Raw genomic sequence first — 18408 nt, 5'->3', positions numbered from 1 at the left:
AGAGCGGCTTACAGTTATTATTATTATTATTATTATTGTTATTGAATTAGACGGTTCCCTGCCCTCAGGCTTTAAAGAAAAGCAAAAAATAAATAATGCTCCCCCTCTAAAAAGTTAAGATGGTATCGTCCAATCAAACGAAGGCGGTGCCCCTTAAAAAGGACGGTTATTTGAGGAGAGCTGGAAAGAGGCGGTGCGGAATGTGCGTTATTATATCGCATAGCGATGTGTGAGAGGGGCAACCCCCCTCCCCCCGCTTTATATTCTCTACGGAGCCCCTCATAGGCCACAAATGGCACCGTTCACATTCCCTTCGCGAAGTCCGCACACAACTCCAATGCATCAAACAGAGATAGGACGCGTCAACGTCTTTATCTCCCCCTCGCGGCTAAGAAAATGGTACGGCCGGGGTCATACCAACCCAACTCAAATAGAGGGGTGTTGTATCTCTTTTTTCCACCTATCGACGAAGCTCCTTATTCCGGGAAAGAGGAGGAAACGTTTCTTTCCCACCTCCTTCTTTTTAAAATACAGTCTGAATACAGGTCGGCGCTGGAGAGAGGAGGGGCTGTTGCCCAATTCTTCTCATATGACCACCCCCTTTAGCTGTGAGGAGTGGTACGGCCCAGAGGGGAGGAGCGAGCGAAGCCCTGCCCGGGGGTTGGCGCTGGGCAGTCGCAGGGAGGGAGGCGGCCCGAGTGGCAGGGACTGCGCCGCCTCCGTCGATGCGAGAGGGGCGGAGCCGAGGGACCCGGGCTTCGGCGGAGGGAGGGGGGCCACCATGGGCGGCTGAGGGGAGCCCAGTCCAGAGGCGGCCCGTGTCGGCGGCCATGGCCGAGGATTACTGGGACTCGACAACCGCAGTAGTAGCCCACGACCAGGTAAGGAGGAGGAGCAGCAGCAGCAGCGCCTCTTGGCAGGGGAAGGCAGGCAGGCGGGGATCCAGCATGACCTTTGACCTCCCTTGTAGACCCTCCCGAGGGATCCCTTCTGAGCTAAAGCAAATGACAGCACTCGCCCATAGGGAGACATTGGGGAACATTAGCCCATAAGGAAACATTAGCGAATGCTTGTCCCTAGGGAAACAGAGGAAACATCTCCAGGGCTTCCCTATGGGCAAGTATTCCCCAATGGTTCTCTGTGGGCAAGTATGGTTTCCCTATGGGCAGGTACTCCCATTTCTTTTCCCTGACCAAAGAGGAGGAGGAGAGCTGCTTCCAGCTCTCTCTAATCCTCCCTCCTTCCCCACCATTCTGCTTCATTAATCACTGAAATCTCCCTGAAGCGGGCTGGATTGCTTGCTTGTCCTCTGGATCGAGATCAACAGGGAGCCTGCTCTGGTGTTACAATTTGACTCAAATCCCCACTCGGCCATGGAAACCCACTGGAGTGAGCTTGGGCAAGTCACACTTTCTCAGCCTTCTCACAGAGGGACGGCCGTGGCTAAAAACCTCCTCTGGACAGACCCTGCCAAGAAAACCTCAAGGAAGAGAAAACACACACCTCACAACGCTTTGGAGGTCTTTAAACAGAGGCTGGATGGCCATCCCTCCCAAGGGGTGCATTGACTGAGAGTTCCTGCATGGCAGAATGAGGCAGGACTGGGTGGCCCTTGGGGTCTCTTCCAACTCTGTGATCCTGTGATAGGGTCGACTTGCTTCTGCTACACAGCAGAACAACAACAGCCAGAATCCACAAAATGGGGCTACCTTGATAGGGCCAACCCTCAAATGTGTGTTGCAAGCTTTTTTTGAAGCACCACTGGATTCTTCATCAGGCATGTTTTGGGCATTTTGGTCAGTCCAGTTAAGTTATCACTATTTTGTGGATTTGGAATGTTGTTGTACTTTTCCTTGTTGGTGTGACACTTGGTGGTGGGGGACTTTAGTTCTTCTCCCCTCCTCTTTAACCCCCTATATTTGGGCTTTTCTCAATATGGAAAGGGATCTTGTAACACCTTTAGGAGTAACTGAAAGAAAGAAAGAAAAGCTGGTAGCATGAGCTTTCCTAGACTTCAGTCTGCTTAGGCTCAAGTCTTAGACTTAGCCTAAGCAGAATGAAGTCTTGGAAAAGCTCATGCTATCAGTTTTTTCTTTCTTTCTTTTAGTCTCAAAGGTGCTACAAGATCCCTTTGCGTACTGACTTTCCAGACTAATACAGCTATGTCTTTGAATTCTTCTTCAGTAAGATTGCTTAGAATAGGTCCCCCCCCAACTCCCAAGCCTGGACCTTAAAAGACCTCTGGAATATTCAGGATTTTACTGAATAATCCTTTCCTTTGGGATTCATGGTTTTAGTGCTTAGTTCCTCAGAGCCATATTAGGACATAAGGCCTGTTACAGACAGCCAAAATAGCTGTTCGAGTCACAGTGGAGGTTTGGTGTTTCAATGATGCATGCGTCTTAAGAGTCCAGAAGTCGCACCAGCCATGCTCCGCCCTAAGGACTGAAACGTGGCTTTGGTGCACTTCTGGACTCTTAGGGACGCATCATTGAAACACCATACCTCCACTCTGACTCGAAGCAGCTTTATTTTGGCTGTCTGTAACAGGCCTAAGAAAACAAAACAAGATAGTCTTAATTCCAACATGCCTGCAAAACATACTGTACTCAAATGTACAAAAGCTCATGCTACCCACTTCTTTCTTTCTTTCAGTTAGTCTCAAAGGTGCTACAAGATCCCTTTTTACATATTAATTTCCTAAATACCCCATTAAAGGCACCAGATCCTATCTGATCTTGAAAGCAACACAGGTCCAGCCCTGGTTAGTACTTGGATACAACAACTATCATTCCTGAGGAAGGAACTGTCAAACCCATCATGGAATATTTCTGGCCTAAGAAAACCCTTTATGGGGTCACCATAAATTGACAGGCAGCTGGAAGGCGTGCACACACACATAGATGTATTTCTTAGATCACTCCTGCTAAACTTAAGGTCCTGCAGGTATTTAACTTGTGAGGATCTGTATCTTTCTCATTATAGCCTGCATTTACATGAATGAATATATATATGTATGTGTGTGTGTATTGTATGCATTGTTTTCTCTACTCAGATCTACCTCTCCCAGTTAACTGCTATGCCCTGGAGGTTCTCCACCCCCTTCCCCGCCTTTGCTTTTTGCCCCAGGCTTTGACCTACCAAGGACCTTTTGGGCATTCAGTCCAGCCTTCTCATAGCTGATGATTCAGGACTGAATGGGTTCTCCAAACAGGCTTTATTTCTGTTTGGACTTGCTGGGCGATGATCCTTATTGTCACGTCTGCTCTTGTTATTAGGTTCTCTTGTGCCTTGCTTTGTGTTCTAGCTTTTGGCTTAGAAGAGTGCTTGGTTTACTCTGCCCTTGGAAACATAGGTGGGCATTTCAGTAGGAGTATTGCTTCTGCTTTTGGCATCTATTGGCCTTCCTGTACTTTGCTTTAACCCAGTACAGTGGGTCTTTGGTATCCGCTGAGGTTTAGTTTCAGGAAACTTCCCCCCTCCCCCTGGATACCAAAATCTCTGGATACTCAGGTCCCATTGAATACAACGGTGTATTGAAATGATGTCCCTTATATACAGTAATAAAATCAAGGTTTGCTGTTTGGAATTTATTTATTTTTTTAATATTATCAAGCCGTGGATGCTTGAATCTGTGGATAAATAAATCGTGGATATGGAGGGCCAACTGTAATACTGCTTCTTTTTACTCTATCCTTGGGTCTAAATACACCTAGGATGTTTCCCTTGTGGGGAATCGGCTGTCCTCTTCGGTTTAACAGTTTTCCTGTGAAAGTGGATAACTTTTCACCAGCATCCCCCACCTGCCCTGCTAGTCGGGCAGCTCAGAGTATTCTCCTCATGGCTTTTAGGCGCTGAATAGCAGAAGCAATGGACAATAGACAACTGGCCTCCTGGTTGCTGCAGAAGCAATATTTTACCACTGTAAGTGTGCACTTTCCCTCTTTTTCCTCACTCCCATCCCTTTAGGCTAAGGAAAAAAAGGTGGAGGAATTAAGCTCTGCAGGAGGAGAAACTGCAGGGAGCTGCTGTAGAGGATTCTTGGCATCTCTGTTCAGGAATTCCATCCAGCGGCTCCTGCTGGGATTGGGTGGGAGGAGGTCCTTTGCTCACTTTCTACCCCGAGACCTGGCACAGATCACCTGCTTCCTCGGAAACCTGGTGATGTAATGGGAGCATGGAGGGGGGCTTTCATCTCCTCCCCGCTTCACGCAGTGCTGCATCTGTGTGCAACTAATAATGCGCTGGTTGGCAAATGGCTTCTGTGACGATGCTCCGAGGTTGGCATGGCTCAGGCGTGTCTCTTGGAGGGGATAGGCTTCAGGGTAGCTGCTGATGGGATTAGCCCCAGAAAGCAGTTTGACGCAGAAGCCAGCTGGAGGGGTGGAGTGGGGTGGGATGGGAGCTGGATCTTTCCCCCTATTTGTTTCCATACATGTAATCCAGAGTTCCCTGGAAGGCAACCGTTGTCTTCTTGTCACCCTGCTTTGCTGTTTGTCATACTGAAGCTGGCGGCTTAGCGGCTACCATGCCTGGCTGCCCACCCTCCTTTGCCTGCCAAGCCTTTGCTACTGCCTTATGAGGAAGCTGTAGAGGGGTGTGTGTGTGTGTGTGTGGCATGTTCCCCAGGGAACTACAAAATACATAGGTGCTTTGGTCTCGACTGAGGTGGCCTTTCCTCTTGAGGCTTATTTTTTTTCTCTGCAAACCTAGACCTGGATTGCCAGCTACTGGTGCTGAGTGGAGTTGGAACCAGTGCCAGGTCACAGCACAGCTCTGCAGAGAGAGAACTGCAATGACATCTTAGCTTGGCGAATTGTCTGCCGGAAGAAAGTGAGCAGGCATGGCTGCAGCAAACGAAACCTTGTTAACTTTTCTCTCTCCTTGGGCTTTCCTGGTTTTTAAAAAAACTATACCTGAATTATTCTTAGTAACTGAAGAAAGGTGTGGTTTTCTTATTTTGTTAAATGGCTTTGTATCTGGATCTTGAATTTGTCCTGCTGCAGTTTGCCCCATTTCCTCTGTCAGTAGAATTTGAGTTTGGCTGAAAAGCCCTTTCATCCCACCTCATTCTGACAACCAAGACTGTCTATTCTAGTTCAGCCCTCACAATCGAGATCATGGTGTTCTGTGGGCACAGATCAAGTGGACTGCAAAAATAGCACCCCCAAGAGCTGTAAGTTGACTCAGGCAGGATAGCTGGCGTGTGTATCTGAGGATGTAAGAAAGTGAGCCATGTAGAGAGAGAGAATTTTTTTCTTTTGTAGAACTTATTTGGAATAGAGTGCTTCATGAATTCACTTTCTACGTATCCACAGAGCAAGCTTAATAGCCAGATTTGGCAACACCACTTTGGCTGCAGACCTACCCAGGTTTGTGTTACAGTATGTATCTTCAAGTCATTTCTGACTTATGGTGACCCTAAGGTGAACCTACACATAACTTTCTTGGCAAAATTTGTTCAGAAGAGATTTACTATTGCTTTCCTCTGAGGCTGAGCGAGGATAACTTGCCCAGGGTCATGTACTGGGTTTCCATGGCCCAGCAGGGATTCAAACCCTGGTCTTTGGTACAACACTGAAACCAGTAAACTGCACTCCCAGGTTTATCTAGGAGAAAAATTTGTTGACTTCAGAAGCACTTATGTTTGAGTAGACATGCCTAGGATTACATTATTAGTAAACTTCGCAGTTGAGCAAAGCTTATTATCTTAGGCCCTTGTATGTCCGTATCCAACATGTAACCCACTCACTTATTCTGGGGAGGCAGAAATGTTTCTGTAGAAAACAATGCAATAAAGGTTGAGTGGAGAAAGAGCAAGATTCTACTCTAGCTGATCCAGTGGTAGCCGTGTGTGTCTTCTTGCAACAGGCAAGGTAAGCAACAACTAGCTGCCTTTGCAATCCCTTACTGATCATGTGTGAAGGGCAAAAGAGAAAAAAAAGGAGGAGAGCAGAAAAGTCTCACCTGCTCTCCCCTCCACATGTTAAAACAACAACAACCCATAAATCTAAAAGCTTGGCCACCACAATGGAAATTGTTAGAAAATGGGAAATTGGTGAAAGAAAACAATAATCCCTGGATGCATTTTGGAAGAAGCCTTGAAGTGGTCTGTAGAAGAGTCGAGATGTTTTTGTTCATTCATGCAAGGCTTGCCTGACCTGGCTGTTTCATTTCAAATGGTCATATCTTTAGTTCTGAATGAAAAGTTTGCCGAAACACATTGAGCTGTTTTTTCCTTTTGTGGTGTTGGAACCCATTCTTATTCATTCCATGTTATTTCTGTTACCAATTTTTCTGATAAAGAAGTAATGCCTAGGAAAAAATCTACTTTGTTAACAGAGGTATACTTATATTTGCTAATCCTGATGAAAACATTGGACGCTCTGCCATTCATAAGAACTGGAATCCACTGATTGTTCTTGAATTGTGCTGTGAGTATAACAGGGTGGTAATGGTTACTATGGCTGTGATCCTTATATCTATATGCCCGAGAACAAGTTCTGTCAGCGTAATTAGGATTTCTGTGAACATAATTAGTATAACAGTAATTTGTGTGGCAGCAAGGTGTGTGCTTCTTCTCTCTGGGCTATGTTGGCCTGCAATCTTCCTGGTTTCCCTACCTGTATTTGGGCCCAGTTATTTTAAAGACACTGTTGATGTTCAAATGCTAAATTGGGGAACCTGATGGTTTCAGTTTTTATTTACACCCACCACCATATTTTTATTAAAGAAAAAGGATGGTTGTGGTCTTGGAAAATGGAGTGTGTGTAACACATTGAGAATTTCTGCATGGGGAATGTTTCAGTAGAATTGCCCCCTGTCAGAAGAAGGGATGTTCATTCCCTTTTGTAGCTCCTTTGCCCTCTCCTTGGCCTTAGCTAAAACAATAAATTATGTTAAATAGACAGCTATTCATCAAGTTGTTTAATTTCCATAACACAACCAGGGTTCAGCTTTTCTTGGCGCAGTATTTGGGATGCTTTTCGGCCATCATTTTGAACTTTTTTCATAATTAAACCCAAACAACCCTGGGTATAATCAGTTCTTTGTTGTGAATACTGACCATTTGTCTCCCCTATTACAGCTCTTGGCTGCTTGCCCTCCTCTTTCACATGGTCATCTTGTAATTTAGTGTCTGCTTCAGGGCAGCAGTGTGTTTGGTGCTGTACAGTTGGCACAGAATAAAAGATAGCTCTTACCTTGAAGCTTTGTTGTCCATCACAGGGATGGCTGTCTCCTATATTTTTTAGCGGTAACTGTATTCTCAAAAGCAGACTTATCCAGTCTGTCACCCTCCAGATATGTTGTACTGCAACCTTCATCAACCCAGCTGGAGGTGACATATCCAACATATCTAGATGCTGTAGGGTTGGGTAGGGCTTGCTGCAAATGACTTAAATGCTAATATAAGTGATCTCTGTAATACATATGGCATTGCCATCCAGGAAGAGCTTCACGGATCAGGAATACATGTACTAAAATGGATTGTGGTTGGTTATGAGAGCCAGCATAATGGTTTGGGTGTTGGATTATGACTCTGGAGAGCAGCATGTGAATCCCAGGTCAGCCATGAAACCCACTGGGTGACCTTGGGTGAGTCACACACTCTCAACCGCAGGAGAAGACGATGGTAAATCTCCTCTGAAGAAATCTTGCCAAGAAAACTTCATGATTGCTTTGCCTTCGTGTCATCATAGGTTGGAGATGACTTGAAGGAACACATTTTGTTGTGGAGTGAGAATGAATATGCTTCCTGAAAGATGTCTTCAAGAGGGACATTGGCATCAGTCTGTTGCCTTTCTAAAGTCAGCAGCACAATAGCAGAAAGAGGTATAATATGTATGTCAACCCTTTGCTCACACTCACTTTTCTGGAAAGGCACAGAAGACTTAAAGGGATGTATATTTGATTGACATGTGATAGAGGGAATGGTGACTGAATGTGGGTTGTGCACTTGGCTATCCTTGGTCCGTCAGCTGGTCAAAATGGTGACAGAGGTAGAGGATTTGATGAGACATTTCTTTTAGATTGGTTTCCATCCAATCCCTACTGGGCTCAGTGTGGACTGAAGTCAGTTAAAAATAAAACTTGCATCATAAAAACACTGCTTGGTTGAATTGAGTTACCCCACAACTGTTTAATCCCTGCTACTGAATGTCAGTCCAAAGATGCTAATTTTCCTGCTTTCTGAGAAAATGCATAACACAAACCTGTGCCCCCCATGTTGAACAACATCTGCTATTCTGGCTCATTCTTGGCACAGACTGGCTAAAGATGTTCAGTACTGAAGTCCAAGCAACGTCCTCTGTCCCTCTATTTATGGTTGGACCTCTATGGGGCAGGGATAGGCAACTTTGGCAGGTCCAGTGGTCAGTTTGTTGACCTTTTGATCATGTGAGTGTCATCTGGATTGCCAAGTTATGAAACAAAGACAGAAGCAACGGGAAGTCTACCTCTGGTTTTGAAAAACCTTTAAATCTTAAATAGTGGAAGACATGGAGTTTCCTTGTGGCCAATTTGAATGGTAATTTACTCTACCGGGAGACTTCCAAGAGAGTAAATACATTCTTTTTTGCCAGGGGAAAAATGGTTTTGGCTGCAAACACAGCCTTGGTGTGGGGAGACACATACAACTCCAGTGCTCCATTTTCATCCACCTCTATTCTAAGCATGTAAGAACTAGAAACTAAAGAGTAAAGATATACAACTGAGCACTAAAGTTATAATCATTCAAGCTATTGTATTCCCCGTGTACAGATGTGAGAACTGGACAGTGGATAAAAAGAAAATCAATTCATTTGAAATGGTGGTGCTAGAGAAGAGTGCCTGAGGATACTGTGGATAGCCAAAAATACAAACAAATGGGTCCTTGAACAGATCAAGTTTGAAATCTCCCTGGGAGCCAAGATGATCAAACTCAGGCTGTCATAATTTAGACACATCATGAGAAGGCATGACTCATTAGAAAAGACAATAATGCTAAGAAAGGTGGAGAGAAATAGAAAGAGAGGAAGACCACAGGCTAGATGGATAGTCTATTTGGGAGGCTATGGGTATGAATTTACAGGACCTAAGCAGAGTAGTGGAGGACAGGGAGTGTTGGATATATCTCACCCACAGGGTCGCCATGAGTCAAGGTTGACTCAAGGCAGTTAACAATAAATTCTAAAGAAATGATATTCTCCATTTGTTGGACAGTTGTCTCAATTGCCTCATCTGCATGTCCTTGCTATTCATACTTTGGACTTGTGGATAGTATAGCCCAAAACATACAAATCAGTCTGAGTTACTGGAGACTGAAGCTACTGGCAGTTTATTGGTCAAATGCAGTACCTCAAAGAATAATTGAGGGAGGGGTGGGTAACTGGTTATTGATGATACCAAATATCTTAGGTTAAGGTTGTCTAGAAAAGACGTGGCAGAAGGTGTAGGTTTTGAAAAGTGATGGGCAAAGGACAGTTTGATAGAGTTGGAAGGAAAGGGAGTTCATAGGAAATACAGTGGCAGTAGACTGAAAGAGAGCTGTCTTCGGAAGCCCTAGCCCTATACAGTGAATGTTCGGAATTTTTGAGGAGCACTTTGAGCAGAAGGGAAAGAAAAGACCAAAGAGCAGTGAAATTGAGATTAAAAATTCAAAGGGAAGGGGAGCAAATAACAGTCTTGGGATGGTGTAGACAGATGTGTTGAATATGTTACACCATCTTTTTACAAGAACTCTTGTCCAAATCTGTTTTAGTTTTCAAATCTGCCCAAGTGCATCCCTTGTGTTGCAAAAACATTCATGAGGGATAGAAACCTGTTAAGAAGAAAATAATGCAGATTTACATCCTGAAAGGCCAGAGGTTACCTGGCACAGTCTATTCTATGCTTGAGATAGTTTCATACTGAACCATGCTAATGATTTGTGCAGCTCAATATGGTTGGTCTTGGGTTGTATCAACTAGTACAAGCCAATCTGTAAATATTTTTTTAAAATGAATATACAGTACAAGCAATTACTAGGTATAAGGGGATGGAAGCCAATAATTTTGGACTGGTCCATTTCCAACTTGAGTTGGATCACATTGTCGGTCTTGATGTGAAGACAAGGAATTTGATGGGATGGCCGACATCTTTTTTTGAACTGTATCATACCCTTATGCATCTCTGTGTTGTGGCTGCCCCTCTTCCTTCTCACCTGTCAGCTCAAGTTGATCTTGAAATGTTTTAGAGCACTGTTGTGGTTCATGGACCAGGACCAGTCCCTGAGCCATTGACTGCTGGTTTCCAGGAAAGAAAGAACCCACTGTTCCTAAGGGATATCAATAAGATACCAATCCCTGGCATTTTCAGAGAATATAATTGCCAGTCCCCCATATCATATAGTTTGGGAAGCACTGCTTTAGAGATCTGTCTTGTTTCTGCAGCGCACTGATAAGATCTGACCTTGCTGCAGTGGTGTCTGGGCCTTGGTGCTGAGCTGTCCATAGTCCCCAGGGCATTTCACATTTTCGGTCTATGCTACTGTCCATATGAGGATGAAATCTTGACAAGTCCTTGCTGTGTCTGCCATTGGACACAGGCATCATCTTGCAGGGGAGGGACTAGATTGCTGAGTCTTTGTATGGCAACAGAAGCTTTGCAAGTGCGGACCAAGCTTCCCAAGTACAGTGAGCCCTCCCCATTCGCTTGGTTTAGGGGTGCAGGATCCCTGTGAAAGTGGAAAAACCACAAATAAAAATCCACTATTTCTTTACTGGAGAGAACACCTCTCTAGGAATTTCTAGGTCTTCCAGCACAACTCTGTGGTCAACATCTGCCAGAAATTGACCATAGAATTGCACTAGAGGTCCTGCAAGTGCTTAGAGAAGTGTTCTCTCTAGGTCCTTCAGTGCAACCTCTGGTGGATGTTGACCACAGAGTTGTGCTGGAGGACCTAGAGATTCCTAGAGAGAACATATTCACCAAATCCATGAATAATCATAGCTGCAAAAGTCATAGCCAGAAATATGGAAGGCCAACTGTATAACTAAGCCAGAAGGTGCACAGTTTTCAAGCAGAAACTAAACACTCTTGTCTGCAGCCACTAACAAGCACATCAGAAATAAAAAGGAGTAAGCCCCTTCGTATCTACCTCATTCTCAAAAGTTAATGAAAATACTTACATGGACTACACTGTTACTGACCAGTTACTGTTGAATATACCTTTAGTTTGAAAACCCTCATGGCACTAGTGGTTTGGCCATTGGACTATGACTCTGGAGACCAGGATTCAAATCCCTGCTCATCCATGGAAACCTATTGGAGGACCTTGGGCAAGTCACACTCTCTAAGCCTCAAGAAGGCAAAGGCAAATCCTCTCTGAACAAATGTTTCCAAAAATTCCTGTGATAGGTTCACCTTAGGTTTGCTATAAGTCAGAAACTACCATACTTGAAGGCATATCACAACAACATTGCTCATATTTTACCCTTGATAAGTTTTTAATTCCTGCTGGATCTCCTAGTTTTTGACAATTATCCCCAAGATACTTGAAGAAAACAGTGCAGATGATTTCCTCTTCCTTCTCTGCAGAAAGAATTGACTGGAGTGTTTTTTAGCAGCCAACTTTCCTTTTTGTCTAGTGCAAGGGCATACTGGATTTTATTTTTGTGCTGTAGGAAAGGAGAGCAATGCACACTGAAGTGGCTATGCAGGTAGTAGAGAACTGTGTTTTGTTTAAATTCATGATATTTTTATCCTCTTATTTTTCTTTTGTTTGCCTCTTCTCCCATATTTTGTTTTGAGGGGCTTAGGATGAGCGTATATGGGGTTATCCCATTTCTCCCCCTCACACCAACCCTGCAAAGTAGGCTATTCCAAGAGATCAAAAGACTAAGAGCCCTCCCTCTGGCCACCATCTTGAGGGGGAGAGAGGCCTTGCAATTTTTTGTATTGTATTGCAATTTTTACTGTACACCGCTATGATCATTGCGGAATAGCGGTCTATAAATAAAACTTATTATTATTATTATTATTATTATTATTATCATCATCATCATCATCATCATCATCATCATCATCTATTGCCTTGAGGTCGTCTGGGATGGCATTGTGGCAGAGCAAAAATGTGAACCTAGCTTTCCTCAGTCCAAGCCTGAAATGCTGTTGACTGTTCCAAAAAGGCTGCAATCCTTTGGGAGGCTCAGAGCAGTTTACCTGAAGTTTAAGGCATTCTTCCGCCAGCCATGGGCCACCAGTGGATTTTTTTTATCCACTGATTCAAGCATCCACAGTTTGAAAATATTTTTAAAAATATATAAATCCCCAAAAGCAAACCTTGACTTTGCCATGTTATATAGGGCCACCATTTTACTATGCCATTGTATTCAATGGGACTTGAGCATGCACAGATTTTGGTATCCATGCGGGGTCCTGGAACCAAACCCCTGCAGAGACTAAGGGCCCAATGTAGATGAACGGTGGAGTCCCTTTTTAGCATGGGAAAGAAACCTCTGGCTCCTAAATACTTTCCTCTCTAATTGTTCCATTCTACCCTGGGGAGGAGGGAGTATGGGACATGGGTTAAAAATGTTCAGAGCACAATATCATCCTCAAAATTTAGAGGTGCTTATCTCAGGCCTAGATAGCAGCTGTTGCTTGCAACAGCCAAGCATTCCAGGATGTATTTGCTCTTAAGCAAATCAGTTACAACTTCTGTGCCAGTGTTCTCATCTTGTTATTTGGATGGGATGAAAACCTGTACAATAGATTACTGATAATTCACTTTTCTAGTTCTTTTTTTGGGATCTGGAAAAAGGAGCACTCAGAAAACCTTGCTCCCTTGATTATCTTTTCTTGTGCCATTTGCAAATGGTTGTCAGTTTTTCTGCTAGTGATCAGCAGATGGAGGCTCTTAGGCCAAAGTTTGTAGGGAACCTGGAATTAAGAACTATATATTGAGAATGAGGGATGTGGTTTGGATTCGGTGGCAGCCCACTTTGGAGGGATCAGGGTGCTGATTCTCTAGCTTTGTTTCAGAAGTACCTTCCTACAGAGGTAAAATCACTTCCTTTTGTGGAATAACAAACTCCACCCTCCACTGAGTTTCCAGCATTGTTTATCTGATCATTTAATCCAAGGTGAAATGCAAGGAGATAAACAAAGGGTTCTGAATGTTGTCAGGGTCTGATAATCTTTGATTCACCTCCTGAATCACTGTCTGTGTTGGTCAAGTGGGTCCAGTCTGTTCAAGACATGCTAGCAACCCAAATGTGGATGGGATAGGTTTCTTTTGATGGAATACGTATTCTGAGACCCAGGCATCTGTTCTCTCTAGGAATGTCCTGGGCAGTTAGGTCCATACGAATTTTCCAGTTCTCTCTTAGGATGTTGAACGATTTTTGTTAGACTGTGCAGATTTTTGGAGGGGCTTCTTACAAACAATTTTTTTTTTTTTGGTCGTTTTACCATCTGTCAGCGCCCCCCAGTCCATCTGTAGCTTCTTCTCTTCTCCTCCCCAGACAGAAAGTGCCTGGATTGCTACCAACATTTGCTGGGTAGTGTAAGGGACTGACACACACACACACACAAACACATACATGTTTACCAACACATATTTTTAATTCTGTTTTTTTTAATGCAATTGTAACCCTTTTTAGGTGCCATCTTAGGTGATGCAAAGTTCTAAATATATTGTTTTAAGTTTTTGGTTGCACAACAGTGTTGATCCCAAAAGTACTCTGCGGTCAGTGCATTTCCCTGCCAGTTTAAAACTGCTACTGATTTGACTTTTTGGCTGAGTCTGTGCTCCATCCCAAGATAAATCTTTAACTTTCTTGGTGCTTCTTTCAAGAAGAGGGACAGGAAGCCCTAGTGCCCTTTAGTTAGCTTGGGGGTCATGTCTTCATTTTGAACCCACCCTGCCCCACACCTAGCTCTCTACCAAGCTTTGGCTGCTTGCCCTGGGACTCCACAGGGTTGCTTCTCTGCCTTCACTTTTGCCAAGTTATTCCCACGAGTATTAATAGAAAGATGAGTGCAGTCTCTTTGCACGCTGTCTTCTGGCTCAGAAGCTGTAGTGCGGTAGGATCCCTTTCTCCCATTCTGCCCCTTAAATACTTGGAGGGGTTTGGTTGACTCTTTATTGGTGGGTAGAGGGACTAAACTGAAACCAAGGGATTTGTATGTGTGTGTGTGTGTGGGGGGGGAGGTTAACCCTTACTCATCTGACCAGCCCTTTTCATGTATTCATGTCAGTATCTCCCCACCACAGGGCATAGAAAATCTCTGGTATGTTATTTGAGGTTCTCTGGGCTCCTTGTTCTGCTGGAGATTAAACGGAGAGGTTTTACCAGAGGGTGAAAAGTCATCATGGTGTCAAAACTGGGGAAGGACACCACTATCAAATCCCTAATACATCTGAGCATAGTGATTCAATGTTGACGAATGGAAACCTGGGTCCCCAAACTGCTTGCTATGTTTGGGCAATTGTTGTTGAGCACTGAAAAAGAGACAGGGAGGAAAAAGGTAAGTGCAACTGCAACAACCTTGTGGGATTTAGTTCCTGTCTGGACTGAGGAGCCTTTGGTTCCTTTTTTATTTGGGTAGAGTGATTTTTCTTGGGTTAGAAGAACTGGAGAGAGGGAAGATTGCCACAAACACAAACCAGGATTTTGGACTCTTAGGATCTGTTTTTGGACCTGTGGTTTAATCTTGGGATGCAGTGTGAAGAAATATTTGCTCAGGCATGTGCAGAGTGCCTGTTAAGGATGAGTAGCCACAGACCATCTCTGATCCTATTCTCTCTTATAGACTCTAGGACCAGAGACTTGCTCTTCCAAGGTATAAGACTGGTTGGCTTGAGTTCTGGCACCCCGTTGTTGTTGTTGTTGTTGTTGTTGTTGTGTGTCCTCAAAGTCATTTCCAATTTACAGTGACCCTACGGTAAACCTCTCATAGGGTTTTCATGGCATGTTTTATTCAGAAGAGATTTGTCATTGCCTTCCTCTGAGGCCAAGAGAGTATGACTTGCCCAAAGTCACCCAATGGGTTTCTGTGGCTGAGCAGGGATTTGAACCCTAGTTTCCAGAGTCATAGTCCAATGCTCACACCACTACACTGGTTCTCAAAATAAAGGCATGCTCAACAATAACGGGTCAATAGCATTGTAGTCCATATAGGTATCCCCATTAACCTTTGAGGATGAGGTGGCTGTGGAGTGGTGATTCAAACATAGAGTTTCCAGTGTCATAGTCCAGCTCTCAGACCACTACACTATGGTGGCTCTCCTTTTCAGCAGTTAATGTTAGCATCTCAGTGGCTGAAGTATACATTCCCAGCACTGAATCTGTGCTAAATCTCTGACTATGTTGCTGGCTTTGAGAACCTTTGTCCTAGCTTGGTCTGCAGCAAGCTCAGTGAGAGTAACAGCGAAATGGCAATAATCACAGTTCAGTGGCAAAATCATGGGATACAGTGTGCTTTAGAAAACAGGAGCTGCAACCCACCATTTCTCCCCTCCAGAATTCTCTTCTAGGTTATGAACAAACAAAACTATATATATCAGATCTGTAAACATTCATGGTTTGTTAATGTTAGGCGGACCTTCTTTTTCCCTCTAGTAATCTGTTTTGATGACTGTTGTGTTAACAAAATTCTGCTGTGACTCTAAAGCTGTATACTCATATTGGTTTATATTGTATTTTCTTCATTTCACCTGATTTAAAACCTCAAAATAAGCGCAGAGTTGCTTGTCTTAAAACCTTGTGTGCACTTATTGAACTCCATGGGGCTTTCCTCTGAGTAGGCGTATGCAGGATTGTACTCCTAATTATGTGCCATTAGAAATGAAATTGCTGTCATGCCATTCTTGTATCTTCAGCTTAGAAATACAGTTTGAAAAACATTGGTAAATTTTGTATTGGTTATTGTAGTTTCTGTTTAATCGAGGCATGAAAATAATGTTTTGGCTAGTGATTTGAAATAAGTGTTTGATTTTTAACCTTGTGCAGCAGTAGTACCTGGCTACCTGTACTTTTTCTTCTCTATCCTGACTTAGGGATCACACCTTGGCTATGTTGGCCAGAAGGATTCTGGGAAATGTAGTTTTAAAAATGACTAACTCCTGCTTTTGCCTGTTTCGTCTCTCAGTTGGATTTGAGCAGTTCAGAAGATGGTAGCTAGAAAAAATGTAGACATGTTGATTTGGAGGCAGGTTCCGTGTGAGAGGTTGTTAGGGAAGAGAGAGAAAATAAAGCTGTCACCATTGTAATGCTCTTATACAAATCTGCATTGCAGGCACACTTAGAATAGTGTATAAGGTCCAGAGTACTGTACTGCATCTTCCTTTCGATATTGTAGGTATATTTTAGTGTAAGTGGTGCAGAAAAGGTCTGGCATGAAAACCAGGGAGAAGGAACGCCTGCTGTTTCACTAAAAAGGTGAATACAAGGCTACATGTTAGGGGCATATAAAGTTACACCCAGTGTGAAGGAAGAGGAACAAGAAAAGATTTTCCTCCCTCATAATGATAGAGAGCAGGGGCCATCCAAGGCATCTGACTGGTTGACAGGAGGTTCAAGCAGACAAAAGAAACCTGTTTTATACAGCACATAATTAACTTATGGAATTTGCTGCTGTGTGATGCTTTTAAAGGGGGATTAGGCATTCATGCTATCTGTTGCCACTACAGTGGTACCCCGGGTTACGAATTTAATTCGTTCCGCGGCGCCGTTCGTAACCCGAAAGATTTCGCAACCCGAAAAAGCCATAGCCGCTAGCGCTGGAAAGCCGCGATTTCGTGCGAAAAAGCGCCGAAAAGCACCAAAATTTTTTTCGTAAGCCGAAAAAAAAAAAACGTAACCTGGAACAGTTTTTTCCTATTTAATTTTTTCGTATCCCGGAAATTTCGTAACGCGGTCATTTCGTATCCCGGAGTACCACTGTAGTCAAGAGGACTCTATGCTGCCTCTAGGTTCAGGTACAATATTTCTCTTGAGCACCATTTACTATGGAGCAACAGTGGGAGATGGAGATGGCCTTCATGTTCTGGGCTGGGGGCCACTATATAAGATGAGGTGGCCACTATGTAGAGCAGTATGATGGATGAGAAATACCCTTGGTCTGATCCTTCAAGCTCAATTTAATGCTTTTATGTTCTGCTTAACCTAGCCTTCTGTGACATTTGGACAGCTCAGCTAGTCACTGCCAGAGGCTTTGTCCCAGGAGTGGCCAGTGAATCTACCATTTGTAAGGAAGTAGATCCACTCTTGACTTTACTGCTTTTCTTCCTGCAGTTTCTTCGAACTGAATTGGTAAGCTTTACTGGCACTGAACCTCTGAACAAAGAGGGTCCAGCACTAGGAAACCATCCATTTACAGTATTTTGGAGCTGCTGAGGAAGAACCTTTGGTAAAATCAGGTGTTGATATGACTTCACATCAGGCAGATTGATCAGCTGTCCCTGTTTCATCTCTACTGCTGAAATCCCAGAGCATATTCCAATGCTGAGCACCTTTGCAGAGTTACTTCTGGACCTGGTTTCTATCCTTCTTGAAGCTGCTTCATCTTTCCATGCAGATTCAGACCTTGCATGCAGGATGGACTGATTTAAACTGAGTCACCTATTTTGTTGTTGTTGTGTGCCGTCAAGTTCTTTCTGACTTATGGCAAACCTAAGGCAAAGCTTTCATGTTATTTATTTATTTATTTATTTTTGGGCAAGATTTGCTCAGAGGAGGTTTGCCATTGCCATCCTCTAAGCTCGAGATTATGTAGCTTGCCCAGTGTCACGCAGTAGGTTTCATGGCTGTGCTGAGAATCGAACCCTGTTCTCCAGAGTCATAATCCAACGCTCAAACCACTACGCCAAGTTGCCTGTTACATGTGTTAATTAACTGGCTAATGCCAGGAAGTTTGTGTTATCATCCATACTTTGTGAAATGTCAGTGTACAGTGACTATTTTACATGTGCTTATATTGTAGCATCGTTTTGATGCTTCTGATGAATATACTGATGTCCCAGTTTCTTTCTTCACCCACTTTCCCCCCTTGCCCTCAGCTTACTTGTGTGAGTTCAGAATGCAGAAGCAGTTTGTTCTCAATTTGGGTTGGGGTGGGGGAAGAGAAGAGGAGGGGGCTGAGTCTTGCCTTTCCCAGTAGGTTCAGGCAAAACTAGATTGCTGTAGCACCTCCTTGCTTGTGTGTTCTTTCTCATTAAAAACTTTTATCATCTTGTCCACACTCAGATGTTCCTTGGCCACATGTGTTCCAGTTTTCATCTGTGAAATTTTGGAGGCTGTGAATGAAATGAACTCTAGAAGGACTCAATTTTGGCTTGCCAGGTGTTTTTGAATTTCACTTGCCAGAATCCTTAAATGCCAAAGGTTGAAAACCTCTGGTATAGTTCATAAAAGCATTTGCAATAAATTATTAGGCTTTAAGATG

General features: G+C 43.7%; 1 protein-coding gene across 2 annotated transcripts in view; it reads left to right on the top strand.

Moving 5' to 3' along the window:
• The first annotated feature begins 690 nt into the window (after positions 1-690).
• Positions 691-18408, top strand: part of CDK16 (cyclin dependent kinase 16) — an 81804-nt gene continuing 64086 nt past the window's right edge. Inside the window, exon 1 of one of the 2 annotated variants that reach the window (XM_042449434.1) lies at positions 691-881. The gene's annotated coding sequence lies outside the window, so the exon portion shown is untranslated. Of the gene's footprint in view, positions 882-3851; positions 3925-18408 lie in introns of those variants that run through there. The other variant, XM_042449436.1, reaches the window with a different exon arrangement.

The sequence above is a fragment of the Sceloporus undulatus genome, chromosome 2 (genome assembly GCF_019175285.1).
Source record: "Sceloporus undulatus isolate JIND9_A2432 ecotype Alabama chromosome 2, SceUnd_v1.1, whole genome shotgun sequence".
Classification (NCBI taxonomy): domain Eukaryota; kingdom Metazoa; phylum Chordata; class Lepidosauria; order Squamata; family Phrynosomatidae; genus Sceloporus; species Sceloporus undulatus.
Note: the sequence above shows the minus strand (reverse complement) of the source record. Positions and strands in the feature narration are given on the sequence as shown.